Below are 18,535 nucleotides of genomic sequence, written 5' to 3'. Positions count from 1 at the left end.
TTCTGTTGACCGATTGCGCAGGTAGTTGACCGAATTTATTGCATTTTTTGGAGTACTAGTATGATAATTTCCCATTGCCAGATGATATACGATTTTATTACAAACGAAAAACAAACTCCAAAACACAACGAGTACACATATAAAGCACATAGAAAAAAGCAATACATAGAAAGTCAGAAGAGACTTCCGAAACAAACATGCAACATATTGGCTGGGAAGGAACATAACTTATTCAGACAGCAGGATTGATCCGAATGAAAATATGTGCAAGCTAAATTGCATGTACTCTCGACGACCACATCCTCGCCTTTTATAGACGCCGGACTGCCTGCATCGTCATTTCAAACAGCGACGGAGTCACGTCGTCCTGAAAATTATTGTGTTGAAGCACGTCGGAGTCTATAATTTAGGATGGTGAGTGACGTTTCACGTCAACAGTTTGATGGGAACATTATTCTGTTCAAGCACGCCGGAGTCTATCATTTGGATTCTTCGGACCGTGCACGACAGGGTGAAAAATATCAGTGCGCTCCACACTGCTGCCCTCGCACTTTAAGCACGGACATGACCACTCACTGCTCCACACTGCTGCGCTCGCACGCCAGATAAAGCGATCACCGTTCACTATCGCAAATGATAAAAGTGTCGCAAATGATAAAAGTGTCCTATATCAGTTGCATTGTTCCAAAGCATGACCACAGTCTTAGCAGGCAGCACTGCCTCTACTAAATGGTCACAAGATGAAAATACTATTTCCCTGTCGTTTCAAACAGCGCAGGACAGACAAGGCAATCAATTAGCGTCCTGCAACGTCATCTTATGTCACTTCACTTCATAGTCTAATCCAATGCACGATTCAATGAGGCCGACCGAAACACGTGAACCTCCACTAGATGCGTCCGCGCTTGCCCCCTCTCCTCCTGCCACGTCGCATAAGTAATAATATTAAGCATACTAACATTAAGTAATAATAGTACAATAGCTGCATAATAGAATTTATTAGAAAAGAATTCATAACATAAGTAATAATATTAAGCATAATAACATTAAGTAATAAAAATATCGTACCACAACAAAATGAAATACTAAATAAAGCGTGACATAATAAATTAATAAATGATGCACAAGAAATTACATAACATATAACTTCAATTTTCAATGACACTAACAAAGTTGAACATAAGATTGCGCCATACATTGCGTGTACAAACGTAACGACACAAGAATCTAGCCTTTTCAGTGTGTGTTAAAATAGACTTTTCAGTCTGATTTGAAATAGGCTTTCTAGTGTCCTTTGACATAGGCTTTTCAGTGTCCTTTGTAATAGGCTTCTCAGTGATACAGGCGTAGACTTTTCAGGTGCATTCATGCCTTCACTCCACGAGTACTTAACCTGCTTCCACCTATATATACACAGTGCTGGATGCGTTGCTACTAACTTCATCTCTGGCCTACCCACGGGGAAGCGCTCGTACAACCATATCTGTAAGAGTAGAGGGAAGCCAACAAAGATGGGCTCCTCTGCTGAGACCTTCGTCACGCCCGTGCAAAGGCCCCTGTACGTCGCAGCTAACACGGCCGAACCCCAACTCAACTATGGGACGTCGTCAAGTGGAGCATCCGCTATCGCCCTCGCCAAAGGAACGAGCTGCTTGGGGCACGAGTCGCCCTGAGAGCTGTAGAACATGATCCAACCAAACAGCCACAGTAAGTAGGCCTCCAAGTGTCTGGCGACCGTAGCGTCGTCTGCGTCAGCCCTCATGTAGTCGGCCTGCAAAATGGTATGAGTCGGTCAGTGCAAGTATGTTAAAAACATAAGTACCCAAGGGTTCAACATTCAAGGGCTCCTAAGCCACTTCTTTGTCAGTCCGTGGTTCAAAGAGAAGGGCCGGTACGGGAACGCTCGGTCATTGTGCTGAACTCCCGCGTAACGAGCCAAAAGGTTGTCACGCCACGAGACGGGCACGTCCTGTGTACCTACAGCTAGTCCAGCCCAGGGTAACCCCAAAAGCATCGCCACGTCCTGAAGAGTAGGTGTCATCTCACCGACCTTGAGGTAGAAAGTGTGCGTCTCCGGACGCCAACAGTCGAGAAGTGCCGCGAGAAGGGACATGTCGAACTGAAAGCGTGCAGCCTTGTCCCTCGGTCGACGTCCAGGGTCTGCCACGTCTCCCTCAACAAGTCGCGCAATAGGGAGAAGACCCGATACGCGTAATCTGCAACGCGGAAAAAAAATTATCAGGTTGCAAGAAACGTTTAGCGAGATAATCAAAATATGTGACATATTTAACCCGTACATAGAAACCCAGCGAGGGTCTATCGGCATCGTCGACATGGGCACACGTGTCCGAAACATCCCCAAGCTCGTCCCACGGACCGCAGACATGTACGATCGGTGGCGCTTGTCGACGAGAGCATCAAGCAACTCAAGGGTGGCGCCTTCCTCGTGCCCCATAACTGCACTAAATGAAGCAGTAAATAAAGCATAACAATACATTAAGTTAGTAAAAAAAATATCATAGCAGAATACAATGAAATACTAAATGAAGCGTAACATACTGAACAAATAAATGATGCACAACACATTACATAACACATAACTTCAATTTTGAATGACAACAACAAATTTTTTGTGACCGAGCTGAACTCTGACAAATCTACCCCCTCAGGACTATATCTCACTTCCACTAACCCATAGAACACTTGAAAATACAAATCGTCTGACATGCCTGCCAACATTTACGACATTAAGTACTCGTACTTAAAATTTAATCAACGCCAGTAAATCTTTCTGTTATTTTATAATGTCAAGTTCAGACCGCTGTCTAAATATTGAAAATATTTTGTACCCAAATGTCAACATACGCAAATCTATTCAAATAATTTTTAATATTTGAATATTTCAATTACATAAATAATGTATGTGAGTCACTTATATTATATTGCTGAGCATTTAAATCTCATATTGTTAGCATATCCTACCAAGATGTACCTTAACTATTTTTCCTATTATTCCTATAGCCGACTAGTACTTCTAGTATTTGTATCTAAATTAATATAACTTACTAATATTTCTATCAAACAAATATTTCTATTTAAACAAATATTACTAATATTTGTATCTAAACTAATATTCGTAGTTCAACAGACTACTATTTCTATTTAAACTAATATTTCTAATTTTATTGACTAATATTCATATCTAAACTAATATTTTGAATTATTTTTTAAATATTATCTAGATCAACAAATCATATCCAAATCACTAGTATTCAGTAAATATATTTTTAAATCTAATATTCTATTCATATATCTATTTACTAATTCTCTAGCTACTACTATTGATATAACTAGATTTCGAATTTTACCTGAAACAAATCGCAGATCCGGCACCGCTTCGCTGCTCTCCCTCCCTCCCCTCTTTCCTCCTCTCTCCCTTGCGCCCCCTCCTCTCTTGCGCAGGCGGCCGAGTGCCGGCGCCGGGCGGCCGGACGACCGGCCGAGCGTGGCCGCCTGCCACACGGGCGGGCGGGCGGGCCGGACGAGCGTCGGGCAGGCGGACGAGCGGCAACGACGGGGCAGCGGCCGAGCGAGCTCCAGAGCCTCGGAGCGCAGCCGGGGTATTATGGGGGGTCTTACCGCCGGATGTTCCGGCAGTAAGATCCCATTTAACGCCATTTGAACCGGCGGGACCGGTTACCGCCGGACCATTCGGCGGTCGGTGGTTACCGCCGGACCACCCAGCGATAGGCACGTGGGGCCAAACCTACCGCCGAATGGTCTGGCGGTAGGTTCTGGACCCAGCCCGACCCATTAAGCGGCCATCCTATCGCCATATGGATCCGCGATTACTTGATATGGCCATTTCATCCGGCGGTAGGATATTTCCGCCGGATCAATCGGTGGCCGACAAATTTGCAAAAAAAAAATTAAGTATATATTTTTGACAAATCAGAAAAAAATAATATAAAAATAAAAAAACTCGCAATATGGATTGTTTCTAATAAGGGACCGACCCACTTCCAGCAAAGGCCCAGCCCGACATGGCATGGCCCACTAGTCACGTCCCACATATTTGGGTTTCATGTCTAGCAAGGCCCAGCCCGAAATGTCATGACCGTTTTTAATGCAAATATAAAAAATTTTATGATGGCACATGTCTATCGTTGGGGTGCGAACAGCATCGTATAAATGCTTCCATATAATTAATAAAAATTCTTTTTTGTGCTAATGATAGTGCAAACGAATGCAATGTATAAATCTAACATACGTTATTGTTGTTTACCTTTTTTTCCTGCAGGAAAGCCACACAATTTTTTCTTATTCACATTTATGATGTAAAAAATTTTCTATTATTACGAAAATATGAATCATAAGAAAAATATTGAAAAAATATTAATTTTTCATCAATGAATAATGAATTTACTTGTTTTCTACAAACATGCGCATGAAAACTAATGTCCAAAGATAAATTTTGAAGACCATAGCTAGTGGTACCTAGTTTTTGCTCTAGGTTTCATGGTAACCACCGGATGAGCAAACCCATAGCAGAAACTCATTTTACATCCCATGAAACTCTCACTTCTCTCTTAATAAATATCCTATCACATCAGCAAAATTAAATATCTATGAAACTATGACAAAACTCCATTGAGACTAGCCTAAGAGTGTATGGAGTAGTGGTTGCACGTGCAACTCACCTTGCTGCCGAATGGGCAGCTTCACCATGGTGTCGCCGGTTTAAAATGCATAAGAGCATTTTCAGCAAATTATCTATCTCTCTCCCAATACCAAAGCCTTGTCTTTTTGGTGACGGGAGTTGCCCAGCAAACTACCAATCCCATCTACCAATCCCAATCCGCAATACTAAATTTTTTTTGGCAATCGCCCAAAACACACCTCCCTCTTGCTCAAATGTATGTGGTTCTTCCCTCTACCCTATCTTTTTTTTTTGAAATATTGCAGGAGCACTGCATTGCATTTAAGAAGGAAGCAGGCGAAGTCTTACAGAGTTGTGATTACAAAATAACCAAAAGAACTCACACACATTGAGCCTAAGAGACTAAACAGATGTAACATGGGGAACTAAATCCAGCACAGGTCGGCCACAGGCCGTAACACGAAGCAACAACTCGTTCTTGATCAGGTTGAAAACTTGTAGCGGGTTCAGCGACCGTTGCTCAAAAATTCTCCTATTCCTTTCATTCCAAATGGACCAGGCTGTAACCATTAGTACTGCAGCCACTTAGCGTTGTTTCTTTAACGGCAAGTGCTGCAGGTTTGCCTCCCACCAAGTCTTGACATCAAGCACCTCACCTGTCATCAGTCTAAGATCCAAAGTCGTCCAGTTGGCTACGTGACTTTTGAGTAATCTGCTACGGTACTTGCTACCTAAAATGCAAAAAATATTATTAGTGGTAGAGAGAAAATATATAAAGTATGAGACCTAAACAATCCACTGGAGATGCAAGGGGCGAACTGCAAGCCGCAGCGCTTGTCCATGAAGCTCGCCCTGTCGAGTTCTGGGGAACACCTAGCGTGGCATTTTTGCCACGGCACTCTCGCCAGGCAAGCACGCCACTTCACCGCCGTCAGGTCCAGCACGTGAATACTAGGGGTCGCGCGGGTGTCATCGCAGAAGGCCCCCTCCCCTCGCATTTTTGTCTTTGGAGTTATTTAATTAATTGACTTAATAGACTCTAGGTCCAATTAATTCAACACCATTTTGTTTCAACGGAACATTTTGTTGCACTGAAAAAATATTTTTCTGTTTTCAAAGGTAAAATTTGAATTTAAATAAACATATTTTATTTTTGTTTTGATAGAACTTTTTTTAATGGAATATTAACATTTTATTCCAACGGAACATTTTTCTCCAGTCGACTTTCGGCCCAGCACAACCCCTGCTGCTTCTGCAATCCGTTCGCTCGGGTCACGCCGGAGACTCTGATACCTGGTCCGGCGTGCACCGCGCCGTCGCGAATATGTTGGAGAACTACCCTGAGTAGCCGTTGTCCGCGTCCATCTCACGATAATTATACTAGTTTTCATAATAAATAAATCCAATTATTGCGATAATTAGAATCTATTGGATTGGGACAGAATATTTCTGATTTTATGAGAATTTCTTTAATCTTATTTCTAACACGTCTCATGAGAGTTAATGCAAAGCCTCTTAAAAAATTAAGAAAAGGCCTACCAGATATTCCTGGCCCAAGCACATCATGGGCCTCAACGGGCCTGGCCCAAAAAAAAAGAGCCCCTTGCTTGCTTTGGTAGGCAGCGCACGTTTCTTTTTTTTTTGAAAGATGGCAGCGCACGTTTCAGACTCGCAATGCTGCTTTTGCGGTTTCCCGTGACTTTCAAAAGTCACGGTCGATCCCACCTACACCACGTTTGTCCGCGCCCCTTCTCTTTCTCTTTATTCTCTCTGCACTACCCCATCTCCATCCCCTCGATGAGCGAACCGGACCCCGTCGACGACCGCCCCAGCACCGCCGGCCACCACCTTTCCCTGCCGTCTGGTCCTAGATCCCTGAACCTTTCCCTGCCGTCTGGTCCTAGATCCCTGAACCTCGACGCCCCCTCATTCGTCCCCTCCCCCGGATCTGGCCCCTCCCGCTCCCTTGGCGGTTGCCCCGACGGTCCTTCCTTGAGCATCCCGTCCGAACCCGAGGAGGCGCAATGGGGCGGCAGCAGGAGGCGCGGCGGGAGGCGCTGCGGGGCCGGCAACGGGGCGGAGGGAGGTGCTGCGGAGCCGACGGGCCGGCGGCGGGAGGCGCCAGGCGCGACGGGGCCGGCAGCGGTAGGAGGGAGGCACGAGCTCCCCCGCGCGTCGCCGCCGCCGAATCTGCTTCCCCGGGGGTGCAGCCGGAGGTGTCGGCGGGGAGGTAGTTTTTTTTTTATTTAACAAATTTTTTTTACCGATCAAAATTTTATCCAAACTTTTTTTTCTTTTTGATTTTGATGCAAATTTTTTATTCTAAGTATTTTTTTTCGAATGCAAAATTTTTTCTATTCTGGATGCCAAATTTTTCTTTTCAAAATTTCTCAATTTTTGCCTCTCAAATTTTTGTTTCTAACTTTTTTTCGTCAAAATTTTTTCTCTCTCCAAAATTTCTCTTAATTTTTTTCCAAAATCAGAAAATGATAAAAAAATTACAAAAAAAAAAAAAACGGTCGGGACAGCGACCGTAGGAGCCGCTTCCTAAGATCAACAGTAAATTAGCGAGACCTCCAGCGGCGGTTTCATCACTTGCCTTGCCGTGTCGTCGTCTACCCCTCTCTCTCGTTCCTCGTGCCCCGCGCACTCTCGCAGCTGTCCGCTCGCCCTTTCCGCTCTCGGCTGTGTTGATATACACCCCCGGAGAAGGCACCGTCACGAGCACAGGCGGCGGGCCACCCACCCGATCTCGCGCGCGGCGGCGATGGATTATTCCTAGCCGCATCAGGAGCCAGTTCGTTCTTGGCCTCTGCCTTGCGTGGCTCGGTGCCGCCCTTGCTTGCCGCTCCGGAGCTTCGGTGAATCGTCGAGTTGGGGGCTGGGTCCTCTCTTCCTCCTCCGATCCTCTCTTCTCAATCGCGATGGCGGGTCGGAATCAGTCGCGTTATGCGAGGAGGCAGCAGCCCGACCGCCCTTGGCGTCCTCCTCTCCCTCCGAATGCTCACGGTACGGACGGATGCCTTCGCTGATCAGCCCATGTTCCGATCTATTTGGTTTCTGGGTTCTATCATCCCGTAATCTCTGTCTAGATTACGATCGGTTTCCATCTTGTTCGACCTCGGCGTTTTCTTCTTGATTTTTTGGTGAGCTGATGATCACTGATTCCAGCTCTAGAGTTTAGAGATCAACAGACATCAGAGTAGCTCTGCACCCCCCCCCCCCCCCCCAACAACAACAACAACATCAGGGTGGCTGATGGAAACTACAACCTATTGCCTCAGGCTCTGTCGTCTGTCTAAACTGTTAGCTGAAATCGCAGTGTTACAACACTAATTAAGTGTAAGAGAAATACTACCTTGGGCTGGCTATGGCTTATATTGGAGGAAGCCACTCCTGTTTGGGGAAACAGCTAGGAATAATTTTTGAGGGGACTGGTATTGCAAAGTGCAGCTGTGCTAATGTATGCAGTTAACACAGAACAATCCTGATGTTACATGGAAGTACAGATCTATAAAATCATGCATGCAGCGCGCTGTTTTCAAGATGTATTTTGAATGTTTCCCTCTCTTAGTTGGCCATAACTAGAACGGTTCGATTCGCGCCCCACATAGATCCAACGGTCGGGGCCATCCGGATTCAAGCCCCCCTTCGCACCTTGCGAGCCATCTTTGATTACTTTGTCCTTTTTTGCGCTTTGCCGAAACGGCTAGTCGCAAGTCCCTTCCTGATTAAGCAACTTTAGTTTGTCCGTAACTTTACGGTCTTCTTGAAAACTGAGACATGTTTGCTTTTATTCTTGCATGACTAATTGTTATCAATAATAAAATGACATAGTGAATCCAATCATGTAGGAAAGTGTCCAATTTAGCATGCTATATAAATTGACTTTCCAACTTTTTCTTTTATGCACTACCGGAAATCTCACTTTCGCCGTGTGCACCAAAGTTTGCCGTGTGCAAGTTCACAGACACACGGCAAACATAAATTTTGCCGAGTGTGCTAAAAAAACACACGGCAAAACTAAAGCACACGGCAAATGATGAGAGCACGACACCTTCGGATACGACCATTGATTATAAGGTGAGCTCGTTCCAAATAAATTTGTCATCTGGATTTGAAAATAAATTACTACCTAATGATTTAATTATTGTTAGAAACCATGGAGATGATGAAGAGGACGTTGGGGAGGAGATTGGAGGCGTGGTGGACCAGCAAGGGCAGCCAAGCCGAGTTGGAGGCCCAATCCAAGTCGAGTTCGAGTTTGTTTTGGAGTCCAAGAGCAGCCCGCAGCAAAATCAACGCCCAGGCCGCATACGGAGTTCGTTTTGAATGCTCTTTATATGGATGGAAAGATAATTTCAAGGAGCTTCCAATGGCACTGGTTTGAGGCCCAAATTCGTTCGGAGTCGATGGGGATCGTCGAAACAATTGAACGTCCAGAATCTGTCAAGTTGCTGCAACACCATATTTTGGGCTGTTGGCCCGTGTATCGTGTTGGGGCCCATGATGGACGTGGCTAGGGGGTTATGCACACCCCAACACTCATATAATCAGTAGCCGCCACCACATTAGGGTTTAGGGTTTTGTTTAGATCAGATTTTCCATCGAAAAACTGTCTTCTTCATTGTAACTGTGACGACAAGTCCTTTTGCTGTGAATCAGGGCCCTCGTTCTTGATCTCCTCCACTATGTCGATTAGTTCTTTGGAATCAAGTTCTTGAACCCCTACTTTACCTTCGCGATTGCGCGTTTACACTTTCTTGCTTTTGTTCTTCAATTCGCTTGCAGGAAAAGACTTCTTGGCGAGGTCAATCAAGTTGTTCTTGGTTGATAACCAACGGAGCAGCGGTGTAACGGTTGCGGGACTTCGAATCGTGTCTGATGAGAAGCCGGATCGCCAACGTCACATACTCCACCAATCGAATTTACCCCTACCTCTCGGAAGATCGGGCCTAGTTTACATCAAGTGGTATCAGAATTCAGGTTAACCGTGAGGTATATTATCGTGTGCCCTTTAGATTCATCTTGTTTTCATTACCCATAGTCCAAAAAAAAAGTTCCACAAAAATATTTCCGCTGTCCTACAACCTCTTTGTGCCCCCACAATTTTTCAGTTCAGTTTGCTTTGCTGAATTTTAGTCCCTCGCTGTGTCATTGTGTTTGTCGTGTCTAGGCTTGTGTTGTTCAGTTTGAGTCATTTAGTTTTGTTGTGTGAGTTCACGTAAATTTATGAAGGAATAAGGTTCTAAGGGCTGCTGCTATTTAGTTCAAAATTGTGCAGAAAAAAATAGCAGTATGATTTTATCGCTAGACACGTCAAGAAAAGTGAAAGAGTTGGTGTGTTAGGCTGTAAAGGTACAATTCTCGTGGAATTTTCTGCTATTAGAAACAAAAAATCAGTAAGCAAAAGGCAAAGAGGTGCAAAAAAAAAAAAATGCCGCACCCCAAAAGAAAAAGAGGAAAGGAGAGAGAAAAAATTCAGAAGTGCTCGCAATTTTTTAGTCCCTTTGCTCAGTTGTATGCATTGCTTGCTTGAACTAGATCTCATACAAGTTTAGGCCGGCAACGTAGGCTAGTTTGGGACTACTTTTCAGTCTTGTAATTCTGAATTGAATTATTGATATTCCTTGCTACCATATTGTGGCTACCCAAAACTCCACATACATACTTCTGTCAGCACAGGTTCATCTTGCAACTGTCGCACCCAAGCTTGACAACTGATTGTGCCGTCTGTTGGCTTTGGTAAGAACACTTGCAAGACGGTGGTAAGCCGCTTAAGATATTGCTTTCCACTTTCACCACTATCTAGTAGTTGCTAGTTGATAGGGATAATACTTTTGTGTTGTCTTTTGCTATCTTCTAACAATGACATCTTCTTCATATCCACCAAATTATGATGGCATTGGTGCTGATGTGTACATGGAGTGGGAAATTGCCATAGATAACATATTTGCTACTCGCTTTATGTGTCCAAGGAGAAAGGTAAAAAATGCATCCAGTGTTTTACGACACTCAGCTTTAGTTTGGTGGGATTCTTTAGATTCTTCAGATAAACCTCAAACCTGGAATGATATAAAACTTCTTATGTGAGAAACCTTTGTTAATGCACCTCCTGCTTTAAATTCATATGACAAGGTGCGTAACTTAGAGGATCAGTCCATTGTTGTATCTCTTGCACCACCTAACCTTTTGCAGGATTCTGAACAAAAGCAAGAGGACAAGGATGACATGGACAAAAATGAGGAGCTCACATCCTCATGTGAAAATTCATAGCCATCACTTCACAATGCACCTATTACTCCTGCTAAAATTGAGAGCAAAGGTAATGCTCATGGTGCTGCACTCATGGATGGTGAGGCTTCTTTTGATGTGCTGAATTTTTCCTCCAATCATGCTATGACAGAGCATCTATTAGTGGGACCAACTCCTGATTTATCTTTGTCACAAGATGATTTGCTCCATATTCTCTGTGATAAAGATGACTTACCTGATCATGAACATGAGAGCAATGAACCACATGCTTTTGGTGAATTTACAAATGTGATTGATGTTGCTAGTGATACAGATGAGATGAAATTGTTGTCTTCTTTACATACCATGGGTTACATTGAATTTGATATTTTGTGTAATCTAAGTAATTTAAAGGTGAAACTCTTTATCTGTGCTGATTTGCCATGGTTGTCTAGACATACATATCATGTTATTGGTAAATATAACAACAAAGGACAATATTTGATACATCGGGTTTACATTTGTACAAATCTGAATTCTTCTTTTGTTGTTCAAGATTGTAATCAACAAAGTGGATCCGACACTATTGATAATCATACGCCATCTATTCCTATGCTGCCTTTTGTTAGTACTAATTTTTTGCAGGATAGTATTAACAAAGCTCATGTGGATTCAGATCAAAGAGCCTACAGGATTAGTTTCGAGTACAATCGGCGTCGAGGACGGCTTTTCTTTCAAGAAGGGGAGGATGATGAGAGCACGACACCTTCAGATACGACCATTGATTATAAGGTGAGCTCGTTCCAAATAAATTTGTCATCTGGATTTAAGAATAAATTACTACATAATGATTTAATTATTGTTAGAAACCATTGAGATGATGAAGAGGACGTTGGGGAGGAGATTGGAGGCGTGGTGGACCAGCAAGGGCAGCCAAGCCGAGTTGGAGGCCCAATCCAAGTCGAGTTCGAGTCTGTTTTGGAGTCCAGGAGCAGCCCACACCAAAATCAACGCCCATGCCACATACGGAGTCTATTTTGGATGTTCTTTATATGGATGGAAAGATAATTTCAAGGAGCTTCTAATGGCACTGGTTTGAGGCCCAAATTCGTTCGGAGTCGATGGAAATCGTCGAAACAAGTGAACGTCTAGAATCTGTCAAGTTGCTGCAACACCATCTTTTGGGCTGTTGGCCTGTGTATCGTGTTGGGGTCCATGATGGACGTGGCTAGGGGGTTATGCACACCCCAACACTCATATAATCAGCAGCCGCCACCACATTAGGGTTTAGGGTTTTGTTTAGATCAGATTTTCCATCGAGAAACTGTCTTCTTCATTGTAACTGTGACAACAAGTCCTTTTGCTGTGAATCAGGGCCCCCGTTCTTGATCTCCTCCACTGTGTCGATTAGTCCTTTGGAATCGAGTTCTTGAACCCTACTTTACCTTCGCTTCATTCATATTTGCAATTTCAGATTGCGTGTTTACACTTTCTTGCTTGTGTTCTTTGATTCGCTTACAGGAAAAGCTTTCTTGGCGAGGTCAATCAAGTTGTTCTTGGTTGATAACCAACGGAGTAGCGGTGTAACGGTTGTGGGACTTCGAATCGTGTCTGATTAGAAGCCGGATTGCCAACGTCACATACTCCACCAATCGAAATTACCCCTACCTCTCAGAAGATCGGGCCTAATTTACATCAGCAAAGTCATCATTTGTCGTGTGCTTTTTTTTGGCACACGGCAAAGAAATACTTTGACGTGTGTTTTTTTATGACACAAGACTTTACCGTGTGTTTTATTTTGGCACACGGCAAAGTAATAATTTTTTTTTGTCTTCTCACCTCGAAACTTTTTCTACTCTTCACATACAACATGTGGTACTCCATGTTAAAATTTGATATATTTTTGTAATTATTTATTATATTTAACTAATTAATTTTATTTCAAGCAATTTTTTGAATCAAGTCAAATTGAACCGCAAGTGATTCAAATAATAGAATAAATTAATTAAAAAAATGATATTCATGTTATTTAACATAGTTTGAGGCCTTACCTATCAAATGAAAAGAAATTGCAAACATTTTGTCTAGGAAATACCACCACAAACGTGTGTTTGAATGATTTTAAAATTCTAAAAAAATCAATTGAAGTCTGAAAATTATGAGATTTGTCAATATCACATGATATCATATGTGGAGACTGTGGTAAACATTGGAGTGGGTTTTGCAATTTTGTCACGTACAATGCTTATAAATGGAAACATCTACGAAGAAGAATCAGAGAGTTGAGAAGGATGCGGTTAGGTTTGGAGTGGAAGTGATGACCAAATTTGAATTGGACTTCAAATTTTTTTATAGTCAATAGACAATATATATTATTTCGTGTAAAATTTTGGTAATTTTTTGGAAGCATTTGATAATTTTAATGTATCAAGTGCAATTATAGAATTTACATAAATTGAATTTTGATCTATAACTCCATAAAATAACACAATAATATGAGTAGAAAAGTTAAGTACATATAGTTGACTGAATTTGATAAGGTATATTCAAAGTGCATGGTAATCAATTTGGAAGAATAAAAAAGAAGGAAACAAAAAGAACAAAAAAAGAAGGAAACAAAAAATAAAAAAATAGTTTTGCTGTGTGCTAGATAAAGGCACACGGCAAAGTGAACTTCAAATTTCGTAAACGATTTTGGATGGAGAAACTTACAAAACGAAAGTTGTAGATGTCAAAAAGTTATGAAACTTTGTAGTTGGCAACTTTTTAATTTGAAATCATTTAGGGTCTCAATCAAGCAATTTAGACTCGATTTAGTATAGTATATGGGAAAAGAAAATGAAGTATAGACAAAACTGAGTGTGTGGTGTAGTGGTAGAGAAGGTTAGATGTGCAATGTGCACGAAAACAGTTGTGATTTGCGACTTTGGTGGAATGGGCAGGTGGCTGACCGGTGGAGTCCTCCGCAAATTAAATTTTTTTTGTTTCTTATTTTAAAATCAGTTTTCTGAAAAATTCTTTGCCGTGTGTTTTTTTGGCACTCGGCAAACTCTTTGTCATGTGCCTGATAAATGGCACACGGCAAAGGGCCTCTTTGTCGACGACTATTTGCCGTGTGCAACACACGGCAAAGGGTTTGCGGTGGGTATTTTGGCCTTTGCCGTGTGCCGTGGCACAAGGCAAAAGAGCCGATTCCCGTAGTGATGCTTGATCTTCTTTAATATGAATTGAAGAAAAACTAGAAAACCACTTCCACAAAACCATGCCATGCGCCGGCGTGCCGCACGCCGCCGTGGCGCCGTGTCGGTGAATGGAGAGAGAGAGGGAGGAGGGTGTAAGGATCGATGGACCAAGAGGGGGGGGGGTGAATTGGGCCTTTTTCAAAATTCTAAAACAATTAAAACAACCTTAACCTATGCAATGCTAGTAAGGCTCAATTCACCAACCGGCTAACAAAACAAACTACACAAGCTAGCAAAGATACAACAAGATATGAAACTAAGCAAGATAGAGCTAAGTTATGATCTCTAAGGTCAAGCACATGAATAATTGCAAGAAAGTAAGTGCTTGAAATGAAAGAGTGGGCAAGAGACAACCGGATTTTTTTCCCGTGGTGTCAATGTGTTGGCACACACCCCTAATCCACGTTGTGAATTCACTAAGAGTATTGTCACCTCCCATGTCACCGAGACTTGGGCGCTCACTAAGAGTCTCCGTTCACCATCCCGGCGTGGTGGAGCTCAAGCCACGTACAAACTTCTTCGGGCTCCCACAAACCTTGGCAAGCTCCAGAAGAAACACCTTCATTCACCAAGATTGCCAAGGTGCTGCCAATCACCAAGAGTAACAAGCTAGGTTCTTCACTTGAGCAAGAACCAATCACCAAGAACGGATGCACACAAGCTTCTCTCTACTCAAGTCCTTAGTCTTGCTTCTTGAATGATTGAATGAACAAATGTGTGGAAAATGAAGCTCAAGGTGGCTCTCAACAATAGTATAGTGTATGAATGTTGCCTGGTGTCAAGAGAGCTCAAAATGACCCATTGGAGGGGTATATATAGCCAGCTCACACGAATAGAGCCGTTGGAGAAAAGCTGCTAGAAAATTGCTTAGCGCCGGTTAATCCGACGAACCTCCAATAGCCAGCGTCGGTTTAACCGATGAATGTAAACTGCCCATTTGGAAAACTAGCCGTTACAACTTGGGCAGATTAACCGACGTATCATCGGTTTAACCGGTGAGTGTAGTTGTCCACTGATCAACTAAAAAACCAAGTCTCTGGGCAAATCCATCGTCGGTTTAACCGGTGAGTATAACTTCTAAAATCCTTGGAAAAACCAACTCACTGGGCAAATGCACCGACGTCAATTTCAAATATCGTCGGATTAACTGGTGTATAGACTTGTCCAGACTCTGCTAACTGCGTTTAACCAACGTATAGAAAAATGGAAGCGTCGGTTAAACTGGTGTATAGACTTTTTCTGATTTTGCCTTTTCTGATTTGAGTCTTGAGTGAAATCCAAATATTCTTGAGATATAAGTTGAAAACCACTTATTTGAACTTCTTTAGAACCTGAGTGACCATAGTGTGCATCAATTTTTGATTGATCATGTCCAAGCTCAAGTTACTTGACCTTAACCCCTCTTAATAGTGCGATCACTACAAAACTATAAAACATATACTAACCTAAGTGTCCTTCTCAACCTTACCACACTTAGGACTAGAAAGATCCTTAGTCTTGATATATATTTGAGTTGAAAACCGAGATCGCCTTTTTGAATAATGAAATTTAGGGGACTCTTTTGACATATGACCAAATGAGCGATAATGTTTCATTAAGATGCACAAACTCATTAGTCACAATAATGGTTGTCATTAATCACCGAAACATACCTAGAGGGCCTAGATGCTTACAATCTCTCCCTTTTTGGTGATTGATGACAACACAAACAACACAATAACGAGAGAGCGAGAAAGATAAATAGGATAAACACAAGCAAACTCGAAAAAAGAACCAAGGAACTCAACGGCTCAAACGAAATTCATAGATATGTCTCAAACCACAGCATACTCAAGAGTCAAATGTACATATCCATGAACTAACATCAAATGATATGATAAAACATCAAAGTCCTGCAACTACGAGCTCTCTCTAACTCTACCCTCCCCCTGACTCCAACTCTCCCTAACTTTCTCCCCCTTTGGCATCAAAGCACCAAAAAGGCGAGCTACTGATCTGGCTGTCGTGGCACGGCGAGGAAGCGGTCCGGATCGTCGTTGTCGTCGTCGTCAGACGGAGAGCCCTCGGTGACGGACGGGAGCTGCTGGTCTGATCTGACTGGGGGTGTAGCTGTCGTGGAGGCTCTCGTGCTAGCACTGCCTGGAAGAGGGTCCGTAGATGTGGTAACCGGCTCAGCAGAAGAAATGTCAACATCTGAAGTAGTGAGTGCTGAAGCTGCCGGCTGTGTCGACTGCGGAACTATGGACTCCTCTCCTCCTCCCCCTGAAGGTAGTGTCTGTGGTACAACGGAGAGGGCGACGACTGAACTGCCGACGGTGAGTCCTGGAAGAGTGTAGTCGCTGGCAGTGGTGAGAAGAGCGGACGACCGGCAGACCCAAGAAGTGCGAACATCGAGAACGTGGTCTCTGGTGTCACCGAAGTAGCTGGAGCTACAATAGGGGCTGGAGCTGGAGTGACTGTAAGCTGAGGTGCTCCAACACCCTGAAGGCCTGGCTGCTGCGGGTCGAGTCCGGTGTGAATGTACAATTGTGTGATCATCCCGAACATCGCCATCATGCCCTGCTGCATCTGCTGAAACTAAGCGTCTGTCCTCATGGGCTCTCCTGGTCTCCTCCTGTGCTATCCGATCCTCTCGCTGCTGAGTGACAAGCTGCTGTAGAAGAGAGGTAAGCTCGGACGGCTGAGTCACCTGGGACTCTGCAACTATAGCAGCTGCGGGTGACGAGTGAGCTAGCTCTCTGGACCCTCCTGCCTCGTGGTCGTGACTGGCGGGTGCTGCAGGAAAGTACTTGGCATCCTCGGAGGAGTCTGACTCAAGCTCAGACCAGTGAATCTCATCATCTCCTCCGGGAAGCTGTGCCTCGGCTGCCAGAAGTGTCTCGTCCTCCTGTTCTACTCGGGCCTGTGCCTCAGGTGATAGCTATGCCATAGCAGCTCTCTCAACCTATCTGCCCCTCCTCCGGTCCTGGGGAGCTGTCGGACGGTAAACTGGGAACTAGGGAGCCTCATCCTGACGGTAGACACTGCTGACAGGTGACTCTGCTGGTACAATCATAGAACAGATATAGCTGATCCAGTGTGCATAAGGGAACTGCCTCACGACCCCCATCCCGTCAGTGATCACATCCTCGATCTCAGCTATAATAAAGTCAACTATATCAAACGGCTCGAGAGTGAGGATGTGAAGTAGTAGCAGCTGCTGCAAGCCAGTGAACCCTTTGGGTAGCCACTCCTCGGTAACAGAGTCCTCCGGAGTGCCATGTGAACAGTGTACGCCTCTGGGGTTAGCAAGCTAGGGACTCTGGCGTACAAGGCTGGAAACAGCTGGCGGAAACACTAAGAGATCGCCTCGTGAGAAGGTGCAATCCCGCCAATCATTGCTCTGCATCTCCATATACCATCTCGTGCAGGGAGACATTGACCAAGTCAACTCCGAGAATCCCTGCAATGGTCGCCCTGGACAAACAAAAAACCTGGCCTCCAAACACGAAGTGTACGGCTCTGCGCTCGGGAGCGATCCAGGCTGTGGCATAGAACACTCTGACCCAGTCCTCGATATACATATTCTGCTCAATCTGAAGTAGCCTGGGCAGACCTCTGAAATGTGCAAAGTGATCTCTGATATCTGCTCCCCCTGCAGCTGTCCTCAGTGAGAACCAGTCGAGCACCCTGTGTGGGAGGATCCTGTGCCCTCGCCTCTGATAGGTCTCGTAGAAGCTGGCCTGAAGAAGTGTCAAGAATCTACGGTCGACCCTGCTGTCACGGGTCACGGGGAACCAGTCCTCCTCTGACACACTCCACCTGAGCCTCTTGACCTTTGCCGCATTGGCCTTGGTCAAGTTCTGGAGCAGCACACCTGGCTCCAGATGCACAACAGTGTCCATACGGAATACTACGCGCTCGGCCTCTAGGGCCTCGGCTCTGCGAGCTGCTGCTGCTGCAGCTATGGACTTGCGAGGCTCCTGTGGCTGGTGACCTCCTCGCGTCCTCGGTCCAGTGCGACGCTCGGTCGCTGGCGAGGCTCCTGTGGCTGGGGACGTCTGCCGCATGCGGCTAGATCGTCGTGGAGTCAGTGACCCCTGAGTACTCTGCCCCTGAGACTCCTCTGACTGCGCTGCATCTGAATCTGCATCTGACTCTGCAGCTGCTGGCTCCCCCTCAGACGAATCACCCTCGGTCTGCTGTGTAGTGGCCCTGGCACCTCGGACCCTGCCCATACCTCTGCCTCTGCCTCTGCCCCTGGCTGGCTGCTCCCTGATCGTGAACGGTCGAGCACGGCCTGATGCCTGCTCCTCGGCGGCCTTGGCCACCATCTCGGCCCTCTCGGCCTCTCTCTCTGCGCGAGTCCGCTTTTGGATTGGCTTTTCGACCACGACCTCCTTCCCCTTCCTCTTTTTGC

The sequence above is a fragment of the Panicum virgatum genome, chromosome 8K (assembly GCF_016808335.1).
Source record: "Panicum virgatum strain AP13 chromosome 8K, P.virgatum_v5, whole genome shotgun sequence".
Classification (NCBI taxonomy): domain Eukaryota; kingdom Viridiplantae; phylum Streptophyta; class Magnoliopsida; order Poales; family Poaceae; genus Panicum; species Panicum virgatum.
Note: the sequence above shows the minus strand (reverse complement) of the source record.